This window comes from Dendrobates tinctorius, unplaced genomic scaffold (genome assembly GCF_039654945.1).
Source record: "Dendrobates tinctorius isolate UK_male_01 unplaced genomic scaffold, ASM3965494v1 ptg000168l, whole genome shotgun sequence".
Taxonomy (NCBI): domain Eukaryota; kingdom Metazoa; phylum Chordata; class Amphibia; order Anura; family Dendrobatidae; genus Dendrobates; species Dendrobates tinctorius.
The window spans coordinates 1581543-1599022 of NW_027361835.1; the positions used below are offsets into that span (position 1 = coordinate 1581543).

The 17480-nt window shown below is 47.3% G+C and overlaps 1 long non-coding RNA gene across 2 annotated transcripts in view; it reads right to left on the reverse strand.

Moving 5' to 3' along the window:
* The window catches only part of LOC141053713 (uncharacterized), a 41427-nt gene that overhangs the window by 9280 nt on the left and 14667 nt on the right, over nucleotides 1-17480 (reverse strand). For both annotated transcript variants that reach the window (XR_012221258.1, XR_012221259.1), the window contains exon 2: nucleotides 13196-13349. This is a non-coding gene — a long non-coding RNA (uncharacterized lncRNA). The remainder of the gene's footprint in view (nucleotides 1-13195; nucleotides 13350-17480) is intronic.

Genomic DNA, 17480 nt, shown 5'->3' on the forward strand with positions numbered 1-17480 from the left:
GCCCATCTCAGCTCTAACCCGGAAAGGTACAAATCCGAAGGATTGGCCTCCTGAGGCTGAGGAGGCCTTTGTTTCTCTCAAAAAGGCCCTTGATGTCGCACCTGTTCTTCATCGTCCTAACTCCAATGAACAATTTTTTCTTGAGGTCGATGCCTCTTCAGTAGGTGCGGGAGCTGTACTAACCCAGAAATCGTCCTCTGGGCGAATGCATTCCTGTGGTTTTTTTTCCAAGGTTTTTTCTTCCGCAGAGAGGAATTATTCTGTTGGAGATCGGGAATTGATGGCTATCAAATTGGCTCTGCAGGAGTGGAGGCATCTTCTAGAAGGAACTCTTCATCAGGTAGTCATATACACCAATCACAAAAACCTTGCTTACCTCCAAACTGAACAAAGGCTGAATCCTCGTCAAGCCCGCTGGGCTTTGTTTTTTGCTCGTTTTAACTTTGTTCTTCATTTTCGCCCAGCTGACAAAAATGTCAAAGCAGACGCACTTTCCAGAGCCTTTCTACCTCCTGATCAAGAAGAACCGCAGCACATCATTGAACCCTCAAGGTTATTTGCGGTCGCTTCTACTGATCTTGCCCGGCTGCCTCCCGGGAAGACTTTCGTGTCAGCTTGTGAGCATACTCCTGACCTTCGGTGGGGTCACTCGTTCAAGTTGGCTGGTCAAGCCGGCCAGAGAAAGACTCTGCAACTCCCGGTACTACTGGTGGCCTGCCATGGCTAAGGACATTCTGGAGTACGTCACAGCCTGTCCTTCCTGTGCTCGTAACAAGACGGCCAAGCATCAACCCGCAGGTAGGCTTCAGCCTCTTTCAATTCAGTCTGCCCCCTGGCAGCATATCGCGATGGACTTCATCACAGATCTCCAGATCTCATCTGGCTGTTCTGTGGTGTGGGTAGTGGTGGATCGCTCCTCTAAAATGGCTCACTTCGTTCCACTACCCGGTCTTCCAACTGCTCCATAGTTGGCGGACCTTTTCATCCAGCACATCTTCCGTCTCCATGGTTTCCCTCTCCACATCGTGTCCGACAGAGTCCAGTTCACCTCAAGATTCTGAAGAGCAGTTTGTAAACTGGTAAGAATTGAACTAGATTTTTCCTCAGCGTACCATCCCCAGTACAATGGACAAGTGGAGAGGACAAATCAAATCCTGGCTGGATTCCTGCGTCACTTTGTCAACTCCCATCATGACGACTGGGTAGACTTACTGTCCTGGGCCGAATTTTCTTACAACAATCAAGTACGTGAATCTTCTGGAAAGTTTCCCTTTCAGATTGTCTTTGGATTGCAACCCGGAATACCTCTTCCCATCTCCGGATCATCTGGCGTTACAGCTGCCAATACTTTCTCCGAAGATTTTTCTAGGGTCTAGAGGGATACCAAAACTGCTCTGGAGAAAGCCTCCCAGCGTATGAAAAGGCATGCGGACAAGAAACGTTTGGATGCGCCTATCTTTCGTCCCGGAGACAAGGTATGGCTCTCTTCTAAGTACATCAGGTTAAAGATGCCATCCTACAAATTGGGTCCCCGGTTCATCGGACCATTTTAGATCTTGAGACAGATCAATCCAGTCTCGTACAAGCTGAAGTTGCCCACTTCCCTACGTGTGCCTAACTCCTTTTATGTTTCTCTCCTCAACCCAGTAGTTTTGAGTCCCTTCTTTAAGGATCCGGGTACCACTCCTGACCCTGTCTCGGAGGATGATGTTTTTGAGGTAAAACATATCCTGGCCATAAAAAAAGTAAGGGGTAAGACCTACTACCTGGTGGACTGGAAGGGTTTTGGTCCTCAGGAGAGATCTTGGGAGCCTAGGGAGAACATCCAGGCTCCTCTTCTCCTTAAACGGTTCTACGCAGAAGAGGGTGTTATGAATGAGTCACCGAAGGAGGAAAAAACAAAAATACAAGCTAAGTCCAGAAAACCGGAGAGGTTGGTAGCTATCGGATTGCAGACCCCTGATCCTATCCACAACAACTAACAGTAGCCGTGGGGGGTTCCTATGATGCCCTAGACCCCTCGATCACAGCCGGAGAACTAAATAGGCCTAAAGAAAGAAAGGGGAAATCTAAACTGCCCCAGAGCAGACCCCAAAGCAATAGGCAGCCCCCAACATATGACGGTGAAGCAAGAAGAAAACACTAACACAGATAGAAAGATAGGTTGAGCAAACGATGGGGCCCAAGCTAACTAAAAAGGACAGGATAGAAAAGCTGCTGTCTGCAATCCGTAAAAAACCCTACCAAAAAATGTCCCAACCGACTGATAGGAAAAAGAGGCCCTGAAGTCGCTAAGACTTCAAAATGACTATATCAGCACTCAGGTAAATTCTGAAGACAGAGCAAAGAGACAAACTGATCAGAGACAAAAATGGAACTCAGCACACCCCAGACCGGGGATGGCTGAACTCCAAACAACAAGGGAAACAAAACAAAACTAATAAGTTCAATAGCAGAGCAAAAACTTATCTTTGGGAAGCAGGAATTAGACTGGTCTCCAAGAATCCAGCAGAGAAATCACCAGCGACTCAGAAGGGCGTCGGCTGCCTTATATCCAGTCCGAAGTTCCTGTTACCCAGTCATCATCTACCAGATCAGGTGTTTGGTAATCAGCCTCACTACCTTCCTTCACCAGAAGAGGGAGTTCATCAGACATCGACGGTGAAGGGGAAAATGAACTCACAACAAGAGGGGGTGTAAAGAGGAGGATACTGTTACACCCGGTCCCCGTCCTGGCACTGCGCCCAGGTGTGCCGCTGTTACACCTGGCCCCGTCCTGGCGCTGCCTCCAGGCCTGCCGCTGCCTCCAGGCCTGCCGCTGCTCTCTATTCTGGGCACTCACCTCGAGCCTCTCATGCTGCTGCTCAGCATTCGGTCCTCCCTCCTGCGAGGAGATCTGTAACTAAGGCTATTAGGGCACACCCACCCGCTCTCTTGCCTTCTTAAAGGGGTAGCGTGCATTATTCAAAAAATGCAATCAACCAATGGCAGCGCACTGGTTGCTATTTCTGGCCTCTCCTCCATAGGGAGAGCGCCGGAGCAACGAGTATCATTGCTACATCCGGTTCTCATGCTAACCTGTCTGCACTGCATCTGCAGTCTATGTGCATTGTCTAATGCTGTTTCCACAGCATATCAGTATCCTGTGTTACCTGGTTATATCAGCAACCATCTGGGCCTAAGCCATACCGTTCCGCCTACAGCCATCCGAGTCCAAGGACTGTGTGAAGGTCACTGGAACCGACTCCTTACCAACTAACCGGATCCAGGACCCAGCGCATTACGGACTCTGCTGTAACTTTTGTTAACCCTTTTGGTCCCGCTGGGACAGCTGCCACATGTTCGGGGTCTAACTGGAGGTAGCACCTGTGTCCTCCCGGTATTCCATTCTGTCACTGTCTGAGGGGCTTTACTACGGGTGCCCGGGGCTCACTAGTCACGCCCCCTTCGGAGCCCCCCGGACCGTGGTCCCGAGATTCCACTTAAAAAATAAAAACGAATGTGAACTTCACCATCTCTGCCTCCGCTTCCATTCGTTACAATGATGATGGTGATGATTTCAGGACGGCTGTTTCTTATGTATGGTGTCGAGTCCAGGATGGCTGCTTCTTGTGTATGATGATGATAATGAGTCCAGAATGGCTGCTTCTTGTGTATGATGATGAGTTCAGTATGGCTGCTTCTTATGTATGATGGTGATGAGTCCAGGATGGCTGCTTCTTGTGTATGATGATGATGAGTCCAGGATGGCTGCTTCTTGTGTATGATGATGATGAGTCCAGGATGGCTGCTTCTTGTGTATGATGATGATGAGTCCAGGATGGCTGCTTCTTGTGTATGATGATGATGATGAGCCCAGGATGGCTGCTTCTTATGTATGATGATGATGATGAGCCCAGGATGGCTGATTCTTATGTATGATGATGATGATGAGCCCAGGATGGCTGCTTCTTGTGTATGATGATGAGTCCAGGATGGCTGTTTCTTATGTATGATGATGATGATGATGAGCCCAGGATGGCTGCTTCTTATGTATGATGATGATGATGAGTCCAGGATGGCTGCTTCTTATGTATGATGATGATGAGTCCAGGATGGCTGCTTCTTGTGTATGATGATGATGACAAGTCCAGGATGGCTGCTTCTTGTGTATGATGATGATGACAAGTCCAGGATGGCTGCTTCTTGTGTATGATGATGATGAGTCCAGGATGGCTGCTTCTTATGTATGATGGTGATGAGCCCAGGACGGCTGCTTCTTATGTATGATGATGATGAGTCCAGGATGGCTGCTTCTTGTGTATGATGATGAGGAGTCCAGGACGGCTGCTTCTTGTGTATGATGATGAGGAGTCCAGGACGGCTGCTTCTTATGTATGATGATGATGAGTCCAGGATGGCTGCTTCTTGTGTATGATGATGATGAGTCCAGGATGACTGCTTCTTGTGTATGATGATGAGGAGTCCAGGACGGCTGCTTCTTGTGTATGATGATGAGGAGTCCAGGACGGCTGCTTCTTATGTATGATGATGATGAGTCCAGGATGGCTGCTTCTTGTGTATGATGATGATGGTGATGAGTCCAGGATGGCTGCTTCTTATGTATGGTGGTGATGAGTCCGGAATGGCTGCTTCTTATGTATGATGGTGATGAGTCCAGGATGGCTGCTTCTTATGTATGATGATGATGGTGATGAGTCCAGGATGGCTGCTTCTTATGTATGATGATGATGGTGATGAGTCCAGGATGGCTGCTTCTTATGTATGGTGGTGATGAGTCCGGGATGGCTGCTTTTATGATGGTTATGAGACCAGGATGGCTGCTTCTTGTGTATGATGATGATGAGTCCAGGACGGCTGCTTCTTATGTATGATGATGATGAGTCCAGGACGGCTGCTTCTTGTGTATGATGATGATGAGTCCAGGATGACTGCTTCTTGTGTATGATGATGAGGAGTCCAGGACGGCTGCTTCTTGTGTATGATGATGAGGAGTCCAGGACGGCTGCTTCTTATGTATGATGATGATGAGTCCAGGATGGCTGCTTCTTGTGTATGATGATGATGGTGATGAGTCCAGGATGGCTGCTTCTTATGTATGGTGGTGATGAGTCCGGGATGGCTGCTTCTTATGTATGATGGTGATGAGTCCAGGATGGCTGCTTCTTATGTATGATGATGATGGTGATGAGTCCAGGATGGCTGCTTCTTATGTATGATGATGATGGTGATGAGTCCAGGATGGCTGCTTCTTATGTATGGTGGTGATGAGTCCGGGATGGCTGCTTTTATGATGGTGATGAGACCAGGATGGCTGCTTCTTGTGTATGATGATGATGATGAGTCCAGGACGGCTGCTTCTTATGTATGATGACAAGTCCAGGATGGCTGCTTCTTGTGTATGATGATGAGTCCAGGATGGCTGCTTCTTATGTATGATGGTGATGAGTCCAGGATGGCTGCTTCTTATGTATGATGGTGATGAGTCCAGGATGGCTGATTCTTGTGTATGATGATGATGAGTCCAGGATGGCTACTTCTTATGTATGATAATGATGAGTCCAGGATGGCTACTTCTTATGTATGATGGATACTTGTACTGTTTGGTGGCAGTCTTATAATCACACAGCGGATGTGACATGTATGTTGGGCGCTTGTCTTTGGGTGTTTGGGTCGTGATTTATCACAGTTTATTAAACCACTTCTTTCAGTTTTACAAACTCTTTGTGTCTCGGCTGCTGCTATTTCTGCGTCCTGTCAATCAGAATATATTATGTCGCAGCAGATAAGTGCGCCATGTCAGCGCCGGGATTGTACTCGCCGTTCACAACTGTTCAGATTACCTAAAATTCCTGCCATTAGTCTCAGTGGGAAGCTGTGATTGCTGCGCTGCGTGTCGCCGCCGCCGCAGCGTTTATCTACCTATTATCGTATGCCCACATATAATCCTCAGAGGGCCTGAACTTCCCTCACCTCAGCATAACTCGCCAAGAAGAAATCCAGAATTTACCTGCCATTACCTTCACCAGGCGACGCGTGCACACGCCGGGAGCAGCGGAGCCGGAAGGAGTCGCTCTCAGCTCACGGCCATTCAGGGGATAAATCCGTGACTCCTGCGGCCAACGGTGCGGCAATGTGAACACAGCGAGAGGCTGCAGCCTGAGCCGAAAACTTCCGCAACCCTCTGGGGTCCCACGCACACTCTCCTTACTCTTTCCACATCTTCTTGCTGTCTGATCAGATGGAATATTCTGGCAGGTTACCAAGAATACGGCTACAAATTATTGAGTTGAGGGCCTGATTAGTTAATGCATTTGCGCTTGTGTTTTTGGCATTTTGCGCCATTTTCATCCTTCGATTTGCGCCTTTGTGATCCCATTTCCTTACATTCACCATCGTGGACGGGGTTTGAGGTTTCTAGATGTATTCATCATTTGCAACTTTATAAAACTGGTTGCTGCATGTGTTGGGGGATGAAGACACACAGGCACGTTTTTCCACTTAAACAGTCTATTTTGGTTTATTCAGGCCTCATAAACCGCTGTAGGCCATGTGACACATCATAGACCTCAAATAGTCCATAGTACTTCATAATATACAGCTTTAACTCGCAGTCCCCAAACACGCCAGACTTTGTCCCGTTACCGTGGGCGACCGCACGCCGAACAGTTCATTAATGTCCAAGGAACACAACAGGCACCAACAGACATTAAATTGCAGTCTCTAAACATGCTGGACCTTACTCTGTCCAGTTACCATGGGTGACCTGTTCATTAACATCCATGGAACATAACAAGCACCAACAGTCTGTTCCAATGGCAGATACTTGTCTGCCCATAAGCCCCTTGTCTGGAATTACCTTACAGGAGATCCTGCTCCACACGCTTTCTCCTCCTCAGTCCTCTCTCCCAGGGAAACTGCCTTACTGGGATCACCGTCTCAGCAGATGCCTTGGGACAAGGGCACTCCCACAGTCCAGACCCTCAGGAGGTCCATAGCTTCCCCAACGCAGTGCTATCCCAGACTCTACACATACATGGTCTCACTCTGTGCTCTTCAGGAAGTCCATCCACACCTAGGACCTTCCACCACACAGGCCTCCAGGTCCATGGCCTCACCATGGGCTCTTCAGGAATGCGGCCCTACTCCCAAGGACGTTCCAACACACAGACCAACCAGGACCTTACACACTGACCATGCAGGTCCATACACGCTGACCATGTGACCCAAACCCTGGTCACATTAAGTATTTGTAACCAGCCCCATAGGTGGGAAGTGTGTGTGGTTAGCCAGTCCTGCCCAACTCACCGACTAACCCTGTAAGCGTCCCCCTAAAAACGAAACTTGTGGGACTACAGGTCCCAGAACAACATTTCGGGCTTACAGCACGGAGGACATCCTCCGTCTCTGCAACACATGCCGGCCATTCACAATGACACCAGTCACTGTTTCACCATCACAGTTACTCCTGTGACTGCCATGGCCTCAATATGCCTCCGTGCGTATCTGAGAACATACTGCGCCCCCTAGCTGTAACAGGGGTCACTGTCTCACACTGGCCATAACCGTCCTCTGCTCCCCCATAAGTGAATTCATCGTTATAAGGAATTTTTTAAAAATTTGAGACATTTTACAAAACGTGTGATTTTTTTTTGTTGCTAAAAAGTCACAATAGTTAAAGAAAAAAGAAACAATCTTTTTGGCTTAGGAGCAAAATTTATGGACCATTTGTGACATTTTGATTAAATCTACGCAAAAAGATATATCACAAGATAAAAAAGCGACATAAAACCCCCAAACCTGATGAATCTGGCATCGCTCTTAGGCTGGAGTCACACTGCCGTATTTCTCGTGTGATAATTGCATCACACTGCACGGACTGGCCGACACCTCTCCTGACCTGAGCATTGCAGCGTTATGATTACTATGCAGCTGTCAAGCTCAGGTCCGGAGAGCCAACAGCCAGGACGAGTCTTAGGCCGGGGTCACACTAGAGAGAAATACGGACGAGTGAGAGGCGTAAAAACCTCGCACTAAACACGGACCAATGATTCTCTATGGGGCAGCTCCCATCAGCCGTATATTTCTCGGCCGAATGCTGCGATTGCCAGCGTATTCCGGCCGAAATACGCCAATACAAGTCTATGGGGCGCAAAAAATACGGATTACACACTGACCAGACGTGTGACTTGCGAGAAATACGCACCCGGTGTCCATAACAAAAGCCGGCAATTCAGTGCGCGATACAGTAAAATCACACTGACAGGTTTAATAAAGAAACAAAAGAATAGCTATATACACATAGAATACATACACATATTATAATTATATATATTTATTTATATATATATACACATACACGTCATTGAGATATATATATATATATATATATATATATATATATATATATATATATGTATATTATCTCATAGAGTTCTACATAGCACAATAGCCACTAAATCAATTGCCGGCTTCTGTAAAATCAATCCCAAACCCGCCATGAAATGACACATGGTTACATACAGTACATCATTTCATGTATTTTAATTATTCGTCAGGGACATATAACAAAGTAGGGCATGTGTGTAAAATTTGGGACATCTAGGTGTTAAATTAAGGGGTTAATTCGTTGTAAAAAAATGAGTGGGCTCCCGCGGTAAAATCGCAACAAGAAAGGGAAAGCCAGTGAGTGAGGGCAGATAGTAATAGCCTTGAGAGAGACCATTGTTTTTACCCCCCTGGCTACAAAAATCTGCCCCCAGACACCCCAGAAAAGGCGCATATATAAGATGTGCCTTTTCTGGCACTTATCCTCTCTATTCCCATTGCCCTGTAGCAGTGGCTAATGGGTTAATGTCACCTTGCAATTGGAATGTGACATTAAGCCGATTAATAATGGAGAGGTGTCAATAAAACACCGATCCATTATTAACCCTAGACTATTAAAGGGTTAAAAAACAAAGACTTTAATGAAAAATTATTTTATTGAAATAAAGACACCAAGTTTTTGACCATATTTATTCCTCTGCTAATCCAAATAAACGCCATCGACCTGTAACAAAAATAAAACAAAAAAGCAACCATACCCTTACCTCTCCGCTGCTCAGTCACGTCCCCCCGCTGCAATCCATCAGAAAGGGTTAAGTGGTTTATACTGGGACCGGTGCTAATGCGACCAGCCCCATGTAAACTACTGCCAGAATGAATTATTTCATCTCTGCGCAGCCTCCCTGTCTGCCCGGAGATGAATTAATGAGTGTGGGACAGTTTCTGCATTTTTTCCCACGCTCATTAGTTCACCTCAGGTCAGCCAGTGACATCACTGAGGCTGCGCGGAGTCCCCTGGCTGACCTGAGATAAACTAATGAGCGTGGGAAAAAAATTGTTTAATTGTAGGTTCCTCACAACTGGCCTTTCTTATGCCACACTCCATCTGCAGTTTTTGATTGGGCAATCGACAATATCTGGCATCGTTCGTGCTACATGTTCTGAACTCTGGTCCAGACTTCATCATCTGGTCATGCCAGAGCCCAAGATGGGAGACTGGTTGAGGATTGCCAGGGGATTTGAGTTGCACTGCCAATTCCCCAATTGTATTGGAGCCCTGGATGGGAAGCATATCCGTGTGCGTAAACCGCCGAACTCGGTCCCAATTCTATAATTATAAACAATATTTTTCTGTAGTTTTGTTGGCTCTGGTTGACCGTAACTACAGGTTTATAATTGTAGACATTGGGGCTTATGGAAGAACTGGAGACTCTTGAGTCTTCAATTCTTCCATTATGGGTCGGCGGCTGCGCAATAACCAGTTGGACCTACCACCACCACGTCAGCTGCCAGGCTCAAATCAAGAAGCGGTGCCTTATGTCCTAGTGGGGGATGAAGCATTCCAATTGACCAGGCATGTCATGAGACCATACCGGCGCAGAAACCTTGACCATCGGCGCACTGGTGGAGTGCTCCTTCGGCATTCTTTGTGCCAAATGGCCTGTCCTTCAGTCTGCCATTCAGCTGAGTGAAGCCAACGTCAATGAGGTCATCAAAGCTTGTGTGGTCCTCCATAACTTGACTAGACTGCATGATGGCTCCTCATTTGATGTGACTGAAGGTGTGGTGGACAATGGGGATAGGCCTAGGCCACGTGTGCTCCCTTTACGGCGTCCTCTCTCAGGACTCAAAGTACGTGATGTGTTCACCCAGTATTTTGTTTCACCTCAGGGTGCTACTACCTGGCACGATCAGACTATATCTATGTTGTGATGTTCTTATGTGTGTGTATATAAATCTATTTTTTTCTGTTCTATGATTTGTATGTTTGGTTTATATGGGCTAAAGTTGACTTACTTATGCGAATGCCTAAAATAATTCAAGAAGAGGGCCAAAGTTGCAATTTCAAATTTTTTATAAATGCAAAAAATAACTTAGAATAGTGTTTACCATATTTTGGTCATATGGCAGATACAGTGGGGCAAAAAAGTATTTAGTCAGCAATAGTGAAAGTTCCACCACTTAAAAAGATGAGAGGCGTCTGTAATTTACATCATAGGTAGACCTCAACTATGGGAGACAAACTGAGAAAAAAAAAATCCAGAAAATCACATTGCCTGTTTTTTTTTTCATTTTATTTGCATATTATGGTGGAAAATAAGTATTTGGTCAGAAACAAAATTTCATCTCAATACTTTGTGATATATCCTTTGTTGGCAATGACAGTTGTCAAATGTTTTCTGTAAGTCTTCACAAGGTTGCCACACACTGTTGTTGGTATGTTGGCCCATTCCTCCATGCAGATCTCCTCTAGAGCAGTGATGTTTTTGGCTTTTCGCTTGGCAACACGGATTTTCAACTCCCTCCAAAGGTTTTCTATAGGGTTGAGATCTGGAGACTGGCTAGGCCACTCCAGGACCTTGAAATGCTTCTTACGAAGCCACTCCTTCGTTGCCCTGGCGGTGTGCTTTGGATCATTGTCATGTTGAAAGACCCAGCCACGTTTCATCTTCAATGCCCTTGCTGATGGAAGGAGGTTTGCACTCAAAATCTCACGATACATGGCCCCATTCATTCTTTCATGTACCCGGATCAGTCGTCCTGGCCCCTTTGCAGAGAAACAGCCACAAAGCATGATGTTTCCACCACCATGCTTTACAGTAGGTATGGTGTTTGATGGATGCAACTCAGTATTCTTTTTCCTCCAAACACGACAAGTTGTGTTTCTACAAAACAGTTCCAGTTTGGTTTCATCAGACCATAGGACATTCTCCCAAAACTCCTCTGGATCATCCAAATGCTCTCTAGCAAACTTCAGACGGGCCCGGACATGTACAGGCTTAAGCAGTGGGACACGTCTGGCACTGCAGGATCTGAGTCCATGGTGGCGTAGTGTTTTACTTATGGTAAGCCTTGTTACATTGGTCCCAGCTCTCTGCAGTTCATTCACTAGGTCCTCCCGCGTGGTTCTGGGATTTTTGCTCACCATTCTTGTGATCATTCTGACCCCACGGGGTGGGATTTTGCGTGGAGCACCAGATCGAGGGAGATTATCAGTGGTCTTGTATGTTTTCCATTTTCTAATTATTGCTCCCACAGTTGATTTCTTCACTCCAAGCTGGTTGGCTATTGCAGATTCAGTCTTCCCAGCCTGGTGCAGGGCTACAATTTTGTTTCTGGTGTCCTTTGACAGCTCTTTGGTCTTCACCATAGTGGAGTTTGGAGTAAGACTGTTTGAGGGTGTGCACAGGTGTCTTTTTATACTGATAACAAGTTTAAACAGGTGCCATTACTACAGGTAATGAGTGGAGGAAAGAGGAGACTCTTAAAGAAGAAGTTACAGGTCTGTGAGAGCCAGAAATCTTGATTGCTTGTTTCTGACCAAATACTTATTTTCCACCATAATATGCAAATAAAATGAAAAAAAAACAGACAATGTGATTTTCTGGATTTTTTTTTCTCAGTTTGTCTCCCATAGTTGAGGTCTACCTATGATGTAAATTACAGACGCCTCTCATCTTTTTAAGTGGTGGAACTTGCACTATTGCTGACTGACTAAATACTTTTTTTCCCCCACTGTATTGCCCTGGCCATTTAGCCTTTTCTGTATAGAACATTATATTATTTCGACACCCAAATAGGTAACAAGAAATAATAATTTTCTAAGACAAAAACAAACAACTTTTTGTTTTTATAACTGCTGGTAGCTTGGCGGAGGTGATGGCGGGAGGCCTTCATCTCTTTGTTGGGGGTTGGGGTGCCCAGCTTGACCATCACCCTGTTGGGGTGGTTGTTCTTGGCCCTGTGGGAATATGTGGCCATGGTCATGTAGCTGCGCACCAAAGAGACCATAAGGATAATGGCGATTAAAATCCTGTGGCTGATTGTAGCTACGTCCATCATACCCCCCAATATGACCATGTCGTCCAGCCTCCAACACCGGGTCTGTGCAAGTGGCCATATTGGGCAGGTTGGTTATAGGCTGCCATTTGGCCCTGTTGTTGCCAAGGTTGGTTTTGGGGGGGAATGGGTGGAGGTGTAGGCACAAGTGCAGGCGGAACTTCAGATCCTAATTGAGCATGCACATCTGGTTGTCGGGCAAGGCGGAGACGGTTATGGGTGGAGAGCTGCCACCTCTCAACTCAAACAACTCATATGGGTCATTGGGGTGTGAGCATGCATCAATTAGGATCTGAATGGATCCTCGCACACGTAGCCTCACCTCACAGGGTAGGGGACGGAGGTACCGGGCCAGGCTTCGGGAATATGCCTCTTCACACTCATCCTGGGCAGCCCTGGACAGGTAATTTAGGACACCTGTGTCTACATGCCTCCGGGTATCAGAGGCAGTGTTGCCTCTTCTCCGTCTCCCACGGCGGCCTACGACTGCAGGCCGGGGGGACCCCTCAAGACGGCCAGTAGGGCTGCTGTTATTGCCGTGGTCTTCTACGTTGCTGGCGGCTCTGCTGGTTCTGGACCAGGTCCAGAACCTGATGCTGGTGGAGCTTGGGGATTGCAAAAGCTCGGGTCAGAACATGGGCCAGCCACCTCTTCACATCCCCCGTCTGGGTCTATAATGGGCTCAGTATCCAACCCTGTCTCCCTCTCTGTGAGGTTGGACTGAGTTCTGTTAGGAAATGTAAAAAAAAAAAATGTAGCTCTGACCCTAAAAAGCATATGTGTCATGTGGTGTGATGTCTGTACTTACGGTCTGAGATCCATACTGGGTGCCAAAAATGACAAGCGGTCAAAATAGATGTATTTCCGCTTGGTCGGTGCTGCTGCCCCACTCCTGGCCCTCTGCTGCCTTTCCCGCCGGTACTGGTCGCGGATGCTGCGCCAACGTCTCATCACATCCTCAACTGCAATGTGAAGTGAAAAGTGACTGTAACCTTTGGGAATTGTGCCAAGCAATATTCCTAACATTTCACATAGTCACGTGGCCTAGTAAGGGGTGGTTTTTAGCTAAATTTTTCGTTAGCAAACAGGGATACCTACATACACAGTCTAGGATTGTAGAGGCTAATTTTCCAAAAGCTCACTTCTGTGAGGCTGGGAAGACTCCAAGGGTGAACCCACAGGACCGCGACGACGAACCTGCCCACGGCCGAGTGGGCCAGGTGTACCACCCCCTATACAGGGAGCGTTAGGGTCAGGCCCGGAGGAGACTATCGCCGCGGATGCTGATACCTGTGGACAACTGGATTAGTAAATAGGCGGACATTGGGTTGGAAGGCAGACAGGGAAGACTGGCGAACACAGGAGGGCTGATGCAGGACTGGAAGGAGGGAAGGACAGGAGGCACCGCAGCAGGCAGGAACAGTTAGGGATGGCACACACGGGAAAGACAGGAAAAGACTGGAACGACAGACTCTGGAAGGAAATACAAAGGAGGAGAAAGGTCAGCTGGAGAGACAAGACAGGCTACATACAGGCAAGGGCAGAGCGCTAGGCAGAGAAACATAGGAGAAGGTGGACCCGAGAATCAGTTGTGGAACACAATAGATAATCAGGCAGCGATCAGGAAGTGAAGCTACCTTATATAGGACCTAGAGGAGCAGGACTTCCGGGTCAGGGTAATCCAGGGTCACGGGGACGGTGAGATGGGACGGTCCAGCCTGTGCTGCAATCTGGGGTGTGAGGTGCGCATGCGCACTGAGGCTGACCGCGGGGCAGGAGACAGGAGAGCAGGCGGGCGCGCGCCTGCTGCAGGAGCGCGCCGGGAGCACCAGGAGGAAGCAGGCATCGCGGGTCCAGGCGTGGAGGCCGCGACAGGATCCGTAAGCACGGTGGAGGCGGCGGGAGTGGGGTAAGTGTGACAGTGTGCGCGCCGGGAGCGGCGGGCGCGCCAGGAGGAAGCAGGCATCGCGGGCCCAGTCGTGGAGGCCGCGACAGGATCCGTAAGCACGGTGGAGGCGGCGGGAGTGGGGTCAGCGGTAAGCGTGACAGTGTGCGCGCCGGGAGCGGCGGGCGTGCCAGGAGGAAGCAGGCATAGCGGGCCCAGGCGTGGAGGCCGCGACAGGATCCGTAAGCACGGTGGAGGCGGCGGGAGTGGGGTAAGCGGTAAGCGTGACAGTGTGTGCGCCGGGAGCGGCGGGCGCGCCAGGAGGAAGCAGGCATCGCGGGCCCAGGCGAGGAGGCCGCGACAGGATCCGTAAGCACGGTGGAGGCGGCGGGAGTGGGGTCAGCGGTAAGCGTGACAGTGCGCGGGACTGCTGCAGGAGCGCCACGAGGAAGCAGGCATCGCGGGCCCAGGTGTGGAGGCCGTGGCAGGAGCGGGGCCAGCAGTAAGCGTGACAACTTTTGGCCTTTAAGCTGACTGGTAAAAAAAGAATTAGGCTGGAGTCACACACAACGAATAAAAAAAAAAAAATCGGTCCCATTTTAACGGTCCAAAATCGCACAAAGGTATCTTAACCAGTGATGCGTTTTTGATGCGATTTATCTTCATTGATATGATTTTAATCGCATGTAAGGATCATTTTGACATCCGTCTGGCGAGATTTTCTCGCAGGAAAGCAAAATGGACATATAATGGAGCCCAATGACAGGTTTCCCCACACAAAGAATGAATAGATATAGACACATTATATATATATATATATATATATATATATATATATATATATATATTTCAAACATGTTATAGAGACACATTAATATATATATTCCTAGTTCATACAGTTCTTAATTGCAGAATAGCCGCTGACACATTAGCCGGCTTTTGTATAACATTCTCCTGCCCGCCATGAAATGACACATGGTTTACATATAGTTAACCATTTCATGTTTTTTTTTTATGTCTATAACTATTATTTATATGAGGGCTTGTGGGTTAAATTTTGGGCTTGTAGGGGTTCATTTAAGGGGTTAATTCGTTGTATTAAATTGCGGAGACTCCCGCTGACGTCACTGAGGCTGCAGGGAGTCCCCGTAATTTAATACAACGACTTAACTCCTTAAATGAACCCCTACAAGCCCAAAATTTAACCCACAAGCCCTCATATAAATAATAGTTATAGACATAAAAAAAAAACATGAAATGAAATGGTTAACTATATGTAAACCATGTGTCATTTCATGTCGGGCAGGAGAATGTTATACAAAAGCCGGCTAATGTGTCAGCGGCTATTCTGCAATTAAGAACTGTATGAACTAGGAATATATATATTAATGTGTCTATATCTATTAATTTGTTGCTTTATTTAACTGGACACTGTGATTTTACTGTATTTAGGAAAAAAATTGCCGGCTTTTGGTGCGATTTTTATCGCAACTCACACATCGGGTCCGTTTTCAATCCAAGTTTTTCTCGCCCCCATAGACATGCGTTGTCGAATCCGATCCGAAAATCGGTGACAATCGCAGCATGCTGCGATTGTCTCGGTCAGAGGATTGGATGCGATAAAAAATTGCATGATGTGAGCTGCCCCACAGAATAACATGGGTTCGAATGCAATGCGATATTTTATCGCATTGCATTCGTCTGTTTTATTCGCCAGTGTGACTCCAGCCTTACTTATGAATTTGTTGTTGCTCCTCACGTGGCCATTGGGCAAAGTCTGGAAACATGTGCACACATATGCGCCTCCAGGCCGCCTCTTTCTGGGCCCGGTCTGAATAATGGGCATCCCGTTGGTCCCAAAGTTCTGGCCTTTCCTGGACCAAACACAATTAAGAGCTCCACATTAATGTGGCTAGACATGACGCTGTACTCCGTGGAGGCGTACTGCCTGGATGTCTGGAGCCCTTTTTGAGCTCATTTGCATGTCTAGGCTTCCTGATGATGGATTGGCCCATTTCCTGTCACCAGGAGAAGTCTGGAGTATTTCTCCAAGTCACATGTGTTCCGATTGTAATGCGTTGTTTTTGCGCACCCATTGACTTGCATTGGCGTACTACAGTCGTAATATGCTGACTATCGCAGCAGGCTGCGAATCGCTCGGCCCGTAAAAAAAAAATATGGGTAATGGGAGCTGCACCATAATCACTGGTCCGTGTGCAATGCGTGTTTTTAACGCCTCTCACTCATCCGTATTCCTCTCTAGAGTGACCCCGGCCTAAGGCCGAGTGAGAGGCGCTAAAAGCACGCATTAGGCACGGACCAATGATTCTCTATGGGGCAGCTCCCATCAGCCGTATATTTTTCATCCGTATTCTACGCTCCGTGCCAATCGCAGCATGCTGGGACTGTCAGCGTACTACGGCCGTTGTACGCCAATGCAAGTCTATGGGTGCGCAAAAAATACGGATTATACACGGACCACACATGTGACCTGCGAGAAATACGCACTCGGTGTCTTTTACAAAAGCCGGCAATTCAGTGCACGATACAGTAAACTCACACTGACAGGTTTAATAAAGAAACGAAAGAATAGATATAGACACATAGAATAGATATATATATATATATAAATATATACACATGTCATTGAGACACATATATATATATATATATGTATTCTATGTGTCTATATCTATTCTTTGGTTTCTGTTAGAAACCCTGTCATAGGGCTCCATTATTTGTCCATTTTGCAAGCCTGCGAGAAAATCTCGCCATACGGATTACATACGGATGCTGACATGCGCAAAATACGCGACCACACCTTGATTACGGATGACATACGGAGCACTGTTTAGGGGCCATTCATCCGTATTACGCATGTAAAATACTGACCGGATTTTGCGTCGTTTAGTGTGACCCCAGCCTAACACTGATGTGAAATACTGACTGTGTGACCGCGACCGTACTCTCAGCTGCTGATAACACTGATGTGAAATACTGACCGTGTGACCGCGACCGTACTCTCAGCTGCTGATAACACTGATGTGAAATACTGACTGTGTGACCGCGGCCGTACTCTCAGCTGCTGATAACACTGATGTGAAATACTGACTGTGTGACCGCGACCGTACTCTCAGCTGCTGATAACACTGATGTGAAATACTGACTGACTGTGTGAACGCGGCCGTACTCTCAGCTGCTGATAACA